At 43.1% G+C, this 9043-nt stretch overlaps 1 non-coding gene across 1 annotated transcript; it reads left to right on the top strand.

Annotated features, from left to right (window-relative positions):
* The first annotated feature begins 8251 nt into the window (after positions 1–8251).
* Positions 8252–8355, top strand: LOC120087363 (small nucleolar RNA R71). The gene has a single exon (XR_005484501.1). It is a non-coding gene; the product is annotated as a small nucleolar RNA R71 (small nucleolar RNA).
* The last annotated feature ends 688 nt before the right edge of the window (positions 8356–9043 follow it).

Genomic DNA, 9043 nt, shown 5'->3' with positions numbered 1-9043 from the left:
ATTTCAAGACACAAGTTCTTTAGACTAGATAGAGGAGTTTTATGGGACGCATTGGTCTAGAAGGCTTAACTTCGTTTTGGCTTGCCCCCATGGGTGTCATGCGAGAATCCAACTACGGCTAAGTGCCTATTCTAACTTTTTAACTCAAGTCACTTTAAAGTTTTTCTTTTGAAGTAATGACAGAGAAGTTGCGTTTAACATTTTTCTATTTTGTTCCCTTTCTTTTTTATGTATTCAGTCAATGCGTCTAAACTCAGATTTTCCTCATCCTCAAATTTGGAGATGAGCTAAATCCTCATTGCTAAAAGAGAAACAAAATTTCGAAAAGGCTTTAAGAATTCCGAAAGGAGTTTTGAATTAAAGCTTGCATGCGTTAGAAAGAAAACATGTAGTCTTTTTAGAGAAGCTCAGGCTTTGTTGATTTTCCTAATGCCTACTCTATACTTATAGATTTCATATTGTTGATATCATTGAGGTAAGGCAAAACACAAGACTAGAAAATAGCTAAAGAACAAAAAAAGTATGCTAAGGTCAAATGCAAGAAAAAAAAATGATAGAAATTTTTCATTCATTTTCATAGAATAACATGAAATAAACAACAAGTCAAACAAATACAAAAGATCATCAAATAGATCAAAATACAAAATAACCAACACTCCAAAACTTTATTGTGCTGGCGCATCATCCTTGTGTTCTTCTGCAAGGTCTTCATCCATAAAGCGCAAAAGGTTTCTAAGATGAGCAGGTAGCAGAGGCAGGGCAAACATTCCAACCAAGACATCATTAATGTACTACGTTGTATAAACAAATTGGTCTTGCATCCTTCTTGTTTGTTGCCTTAAGTAATCTCTTAGAACCCTGTTTTGTTGTTGAAGACCATCAATGGACGCGGCCAATGGTCTGAGCTAATCACTGATGAAAGTTTTCAACTTTTCAATGTCAGTGCTGCGTTGAAGTGGTGCTGGCTCTTCACTTCTTTCAACTGGGTCTTCAAAATTTACTGCGTTACTCGACCCTAACCCACTTGGTTCAAAAACGGTTCGAGGAGGCACAAAATTAGAAATTGAACTTGGTGAGGGCGAAGGAAGGGGGTAAAGGATGTCTTGATCTATATCAGTAGGTTCTTGGTGCGTTGGATCAAGACTCCCTTCTGACGGGGCCACTGGTGATTTTTGGAGAGTGAGGTTTAGGGTTGACCGTGCTTCTTCATTCGAAAGTTCAAGCTCTACTTCGTAATCTTCATGCTCTGAAGCTTTATCGTTGTGTTCAATTATCCAGACGCGTCTTCTTTTGGGGGTGCGTTTAGATGATCGAGGTCTGGCTGCCACTTCTTTGGGAGGTAAAGCAGGCTAATATGGCGAACCGCGAAGTAAATGCCTGATTAACTTGATGTCCATCAGACCGTTGATCTCTTCATGATCATCCCCCAGAGGGATGCCCCCGTGTTCACACAATGCGCAGATCAGACATGGATTGGTTTTGATGGCTTTGATCTGATCCTTTATTATTCTCCCAACATCTAAAGAGATGCACTGCATGATACAATAGGTAGCCAAGACGCGTTTTTTCGACAATGTTTCATCATGCGTTGTAGGCATGATGCTTCTCTTAATCAGATAATACCATAGATTCGCGTCAGGGTTTAGGTTCCTGGAAGATAGCATCTTTGCTCCATTCCAAGCTTGGCTACCACTTTTAACGTATCTTCAAGTTGGCTCGGTGTTGGTTGTTCCAAGATGCGGTTGCCTTCTGCGTCCGGATTACTCCTGATGTTGAACATTTCATTGATCTTATCGGATGAGAAGCGCACCAATACCCCGTCAACAAATGTTGAATTCTTCTCCATGTCGAACTCACTACTGAGAACTGGCGAACAAGGTTTGGCCAAATTCTTGTGTGCCCAACGCAGAACTGACCCCAACCCATTGCATCTATGGTTTCAATTATGTATGCTGGTAGTGGGTTGCATTCGGGAAAGAAGCCTTTCTCTGCAAGAATATCATTGAACTGGCGCTTCCTTCCCGTGGTCTTTTTAGGTAACGCGTCGATTACCTTGCGCTTGCCCGCAACATGTTCCTTGGCTTCCTGTGCCAGCTCTCTAAATTCGTTCTCCAATTCCCTTTGGAGAGTTGACTTCCTTCGCCCCCTGCCTTGAGGGCTAATAATCTTCCAATTCCTTCTCTAATGCGTTGTGCCTTGAGCAGCTCCCACGCGTTGCATCCTCAAGACCGGATGCTGACTGCTCATCTTCTTCTTCCAAGATTAATTTTCTCTTTCTTGTCACTCTCTTTTCTTTTGAGGGCCCTTCATTCACGTCAGTTTAACATGATTGCGACGCGCTGGGCCAAATCCTCTTTCTTTATCTTCTTCTTATAACTCTGCTTTGAGCATCATTGCGTAACGCTCTACTTCGTCCAATTCAAGTGATGCGTTAGGTGGGTCGGAACGCATCACTTGCTCTTCTTTTTGGCCTTGATTCAGACTTGCCAAGATAGCTCCAAACACTTCTTGCTCGTCCCGTCGAGCCAATTTCGCTAATTCTTCGAGGTTATGCTCTGACGCAGGACTGTCAGAGCTGGGCCGAGGTGGAGTAATTGGTGGGGTGCCTGATGGGGTATGCGGTGACCCAGAGGATGAAATGATGATGGGTGAACGCGACGGTTGGCTGGACGCATCTACTTCAATTGAGTAGATGGTGGCCAAAGGTTGGATTGACAATGGAGGAGGTGGACGCACTGCTGGCGATGGGGCATTATGGAGGTAGACTGGGATGGGGTCATGCGTCGCACCCACCTGAGTGATGTTTGGAATGAATAGTGGTGGGGCGGGCTTGGTATATGGCTTCTTGGCAGCCGTGGATGACGAAGGACGCTGCCTTGGTTTTGAAGGAGTTTTAGGTTTTGGTTTAGGGGTGGTTTTAGGCTGTTGGGTGGTCTTAGAAGGAAGGGTTATGATGGCTTTGGTAGGCTTCGACCAAGACGGTCGCTGGGAAGTGGAGAATGCTCCACTAAGCAGAAGTTTGATTGGGATAGTGGTTTTTGAGGTCTGTCGAGGGCTTGGGGGAGGCGATGTTGAAACAGACGAGGAGGAAAATGAGCTTACCAACGAGACGTCCCCAAAGCTCATTGATTGATTCTGACTATCAGACGCTGACGACATCGTGGTTGAAGAGTGGCCAGAGAAATGCTTGAGCGAACGACGGTGAGAGAAACGAGAGGCGCTAGGGTTTTTCTTTTTTTCTTTCACAAAGTGCTCGAGGGCAATGAAGAAGAAGAAAATGAAGGGTCTTGATTTTTATAAGCTGGGGAGAGAGAGAAGGGTGACGTCAGGCAGTGCCTGACGTCTGCAATTAATGCAAAGTCGAAGGGATGTTTCTTAGGTTTCCAAGCACTCGAGTGCTTTGCATTTTTGAGACGCGTCCTTTCGACTTGGGCCATGCGTTAGACTTAAGTCTAACGTGTTCGTTTATTCCTATCCCGATTATACACAACATTTTTTTTTTTATTTAAAACAAGTAAATCTCTAACTATGAAGGCAATAACAATGAACAATCAATCTTAAAACGCAGACAAACAAACAAAGTAAATTCAAACGCAGCAATAAAATACGCAATGCAAAAGGAATTAGAAAAGAGGAAGGGTCCTTGGAATATGTGTCGATGTGAACGCAGGGATGATTCGACGCGAGCCTCAACTGGCTTCGCGTAGTACGAGAGATGACTTTTGACGTTCTATGCCATCTTTGAAGTATGACTTCACTCTTTGGCCATTTACTTTGAACGCGTTTGTGCCATCCTCCCGCGTTAATTCTACTGCTCCATGAGGAAAGACTGTTTTAATGATGAATGATTCTGACCACCTTGACTTTAACTTCCCTGGGAACAAACGCAATCGTGAATTGAATAATAAAACTTTTTGGCCAACAACAAACTCTTTCTTACCAATGTGTTGGTCATGCCAGCGTTTGATCTTCTCCTTGTAGAGCTTGTTGTTCTCGTATGCATTCAACCGTCACTCCTCAAGCTCATTGAGCTGAAGTTTGCGTTGATCGCCCGCGGCGTCCAAGTTTAAATTTAGCTTCTTTACTGCCCAAAAAGCTTTATGCTCCAATTCTAGGGGTAAATGACAAGCTTTTCCAAATACTAAAGAGTATGAAGACATATCTATAGGGGTCTTGTAGGCAGTCTTGTAAGCCTAGAGTGCTTCATCCAGCCTCTGTGCCCAGTCTTTTCGCGATGCATTGACAACTTTCTCCAAGATAGATTTTATTTTCTGATTGGATACCTCAGCTTGACCATTCGTTTATGTGTGGTAGGCGGTAGCGATCTTATGCCTAACATTATATTTGGCAAGTAATTTAGAAATGATGCGATTAATGAAATGCGTACCTTCATCACTTATCAGGGCTCTTGGCGTTCCAAAGCGTGTGAAGATGTTCCTAGTAAGAAACTTAGAAACAGTGGACGCATCATTTCTAGCACAAGCTACTACTTCAACCCACTTTGATACATATCTACTGCAAGCAGGATATATTGTTGGTCGCAGGACAGGGGAAAAAGTCCCATAAAATCAATGCCCCAAACATCAAATAATTCAACTTCAAGAATATTGTTCAAGGGCATTGCGTCCCTTGATATATATTCCCGGTGCGTTGGCAGGGGTCACATTTACAAACATACTCCCTCGCGTCTTTGAAGAGGGTGGGCCAAAAGTATCCACTTTGAAGGATCTTCGCAGCAGTTCTTTGCCCACCAAAATGCCCTCCGTAAGGAGAGTCATGACACTCAGCCAAGATGTGTTGTGACTCTTCTTCTGGAACGCATCGACGCATTATGGAGTTAGGGCCTTGTTTATAGAGAAATGGTTCATTCCAAAAATAAAATTTACTGTTGTGTACTAACCGTTTCTTTTGCTGAGAGTTAAAGTTCCCAGGGAATTGCTTGGTATTTAAATAATTAACTATGTCTGCATATCAGGTTCCCTGCCTTCAACTCTGAACATGCTTTCATCAAGAAATGAATCTTTGATTTCACTTTCTTGATCTTGCATTTCCTGATTTTCTAACCTGGACAGGTGGTCAACCACCTGATTCTTAGTTCCCTTTCTATCCTGAATATCAACGTCAAATTCCTGTAATAGCAGCACCCATCTTATTAATCTTGGTTTCGCGTCCTTTTTACACATCAGAAACTTTATGTATAGTGATCTGTATAGATGGTGGCTGACGCAACAACTAAATAAGATCTAAACTTCTCGATGCCAAACACTACAGCCAACATTTTTTTTCCGTGATTGTGTAGTGTTCCTGAGAGTCATTCAGTGTTTTGGATGCGTAAGAGATGGGATGTATCAAATTTCCTTTCTTCTGCCCCAGCATGGTACCTACTGCAACATCACTCGCGTCGCACATGAGAACAAAACGTTGCGTCCAATTCGGTGCTATTAGTACCGGAGCTGTAGTCAATGCATATTTCAATGTCTCAAATGCGTCACAGCAGTCGTCATTGAAATCGTAGGGCTGGTTCGCTTCTAGTAATGCGCTCAGAGGTCGCGCAATTTGAGAGAATCCTCTAACAAACCTTCGATAGAAGCCAGCATGTCCTAGAAAACTTCATAGAACTTTAACATTTGATGGTGGTGGAAGTTTAGCTATGACATCTATCTTGGATTCATCAATTTCCAACCCAGCTTTAGATACTTTCTGGCCTAAGACAATTCCTTCAGTCACCATGAAGTGACATTTTTTTTCAATTTAGCACAAGGTTCGTTTTCTCGCATCGAGCAAGGACGGCCTCCAAATTATCTAAGCATGATTGGAATGAGTCTCCAAAGATTGAGAAATCGTCCATGAAGACTTCAACGATCTTCTCCAAGAAGTCAAAGAAAATTGCCATTATACACCTTTGGAATATTCCAGGTGCGTTGCATAGCCCAAAGGGCATGTGTCTAAACGCGAATGTTCCAAAGGGACAGGTGAATGTTGTCTTTTTCTGATCTTCTGGGTCAATCAAAATCAGGTTATAACCAGAGTATCCATCAAGGAAACAATAAAATTCTTTTCCAGAAAGTCTGTCAAGCTTTGGTCAATGAAAGGAAGAGGGAAGTCGTCTTTCTTGTTTGCCGCGTTGAGCTTCCTATAGTCCATACAAATGCGTCAGCCCGTGATAGTTCTTGAAGGAATGAGTTCATTATTTCTATTGACTATCACAGTTATTCTTGGGAACGCATTGGACTGGGCTTACCCAGCTGCTATCGGATATAGGATAGATCACTCCTGCGTCCAACCATTTTAAGATTTCTTTCTTGACCACTTCCTTCATTATGGGGTTCAGCCTTCTTTGAGGCTCAATCGATCCCGACTTCCTTTCTTCCAGCCTGATTTTATGCATGCAATAAGATGGGTTGATGCCACGGATATCTGCTAGCGTCCAACCTATTGCACGCATGTGCTTTTGCAGCATCTGCAAAAGAGAATGTTCATTAGGCTCAGTAAGATTCGCGTAAATAATTACAGGTAAAGCTTTGTTTGTTCCAAGGAAGGCATATTTCAGGTGACTAGGTAACGGTTTCAACTCAAGTTCTGGTGGTTCCTCTAGTGATGGATGTGTTGGTTTCGTCTGCCGCTCACTCAAACTTGGCAGCTCAGGTTCTTTCATGCTTTCCTTCAACACGACGACCTTGCACACTTGGGTCACTTCTTCAGGCAACTCTATACTATTCAGTTGACATTCTTCACTGACCAGGAACTTTAATGCGTTTAACACATTAAACTTCACCTCTTGATTGTCTACGCGCATAGTCAATTCTCCTTTATGCACGTCTATTAAAACTTTCCCAGTGGCTAGAAAGTGGCATCCAAGGATAATTGGTACATCCTTATCCGCTTCATAGTCTAAGATGATAAAATATGTTGGGAATATGAAGTTGTCAACTTTTACCAGAACGTCTTCAATCTTTCCTTCAGGGTACTTGATTGTTCTGTCAACGAGTTAAAGAGTAACAGAAGTGGGTTGTGCTTCACCTATTCCCAATTTCTTGAAAATTGAGAGTGGCATGAGATTAATGCTTGCTCCCAAATCGCATAACGCATGTCCCACATCCAACCCTCCTATCGAGCACGGGACTTTGAAGCTCCCAGGGTCCTTCTGTTTCTTGGGTAGACTATTGCTTACTAACGCATTGCACTCCTCAAGAGTTCAAGAAAATGCTTAAATTGTTGTTCATCATTTTTCTTCATCAAGCATCTAGGGAATGGTGCGTTCAGCGGCACCACAGGTTTTCCCATGCTAAACGTGCTTGGCTCTGAATGGCTTGTTGTTTCAGGCGTTCTTTCTTCTTGATCTTCTAGTGCCATTGAACGTGTGTTGCTTTCTTTTGAAGGACTGTTGTTTCTTGGATTCATTCTTCTTTCTTCAAGAGCTTTGCCACTTCGCAATGTCACCGCGTAACATTGCTCCTTTCCATTGTTGTTCCCAAGAGTTTCAGTGTTACTAGGCAAAACTCCGGGCTGCCTATTCTTTAACTCGCTCGCTATCTACCCTACCTATATCTCCAGGTTTCTGATAGACAACGCCTGGCTTTTCAACAACGTATCATTCTTGGCGATGTACTCCTTCAATAGGTTCTCAAGCGGAGATCCTGAAATCGACCCCTGACCTCCTCTATTAAAGGAATATTGGTGTGGCTGATGCGTTGGTTGGAATGCAGGTGGCGGTCCTTGCCTTTGCTGTTGGTTCGCCCTTGGGTGGTGCTCCTGTTGGTTTCCTGTCCAAGAAAAATTTGGATGGTTCCTCCATCCAGGATTATATGTATTGGAAAATGGGTTGTTTTTAATGAAGCATACTGATTGCGAGTTTTGTAGGTAATCAGCATAGGAATGGGGATCTCCACAGCCCACACAGCTAACCATGGGCTGCCCGAATGCTTCTACCCGATTCACCTTCTGCTGATTTGATGCGTTCCCTAGCGATATGTTCTGCAAAAGGTTGGTCATCGTGGCCACTTGTGTAGATAGTGTGGCTATTGCGTTGGAATTGATAGAATTAACATTCTGAGATCTCTTCTTCCTGTCAGCTCTTGTGTCATACGAATCGTCCACCCATTCCATGTTGTGCTTAGTAATGCGGTCTAATATCTCCTTAGCTTCAATGTAAGATTTATCCATAATTCCACCAACTGCAGCTGCGTCGGTTGCCATCTGTGATGCTCTGTTCAATCCACCATAAAAAGTCTCCATCTGGATAGTTAGTGGTAGTCCATGTTTCGGGCAATTTTTTACCAATCCCTTACAACGCTCCCATGCGACACTTAAGGTTTCAGCTTCTTCTTGCTCAAAATTCATAATCTCTCGACGCCTCCTTGCGTTAGTGGTAGGTGGGGAAGTATTTTTGCATAAATTTCTCCACCAACTTCTCCCAGGTTGTGATTTCACCAGGCTCCAGTGAGCTTACCTATTGCTTTGTGTCATCACACAAAGAATAGGGAAACAAAGATAGCCTGATCGCTTTTGGGGTGATTCCAGGAATCACGAATGAGTTACACGTTTCCAGGAAACGTTTCATGTGGGCGTGAGGATCTTCTCCACGACCACCCCCAAATTGTCCAGTAGTCTGAAGCATTTGAAGAATTACAGATTTCATCTCGAATCTCGTCCCATCCGGCATTGGGTATATGATTCCTGGTGAGAAATCACACAATACATGAGACGCGTACTCCCTCATGGGACGCATGCTACTGTTCGCCATTAGGATCGGATTTTGCGCAGTATGAGCTAGTTGTTGAGCTAAGTTCTGATTTTCCTGGTTGTCCACCATTGCTTATTGCCTGTGATGTTGTCTGAGAAGTTGTTGCCTCAACCTTCGACAACGATTAGATCGGTTTCTACGTTGGAAGGTCCTTTCAATCTCGGGGTCGTATATAAGTTCAGGAGTGCTCTCCCTGCTCATAAACATTCACAAGCTTAGGCTCATCTCGTAATACTCCCTCGACTGAAGTGTTCCTTAACAAAAGATACAAACGAAAATTTCTGGTTAGTCTTGTAGCCT

The sequence above is a fragment of the Benincasa hispida genome, chromosome 7 (genome assembly GCF_027475165.1).
Source record: "Benincasa hispida cultivar pf3 chromosome 7, pf3_genome.v1.1, whole genome shotgun sequence".
Taxonomy (NCBI): Eukaryota; Viridiplantae; Streptophyta; class Magnoliopsida; order Cucurbitales; family Cucurbitaceae; genus Benincasa; species Benincasa hispida.
The sequence above is the reverse complement of the archived record's forward strand: the minus strand, read 5'-3'. Positions and strand labels throughout refer to the sequence as shown.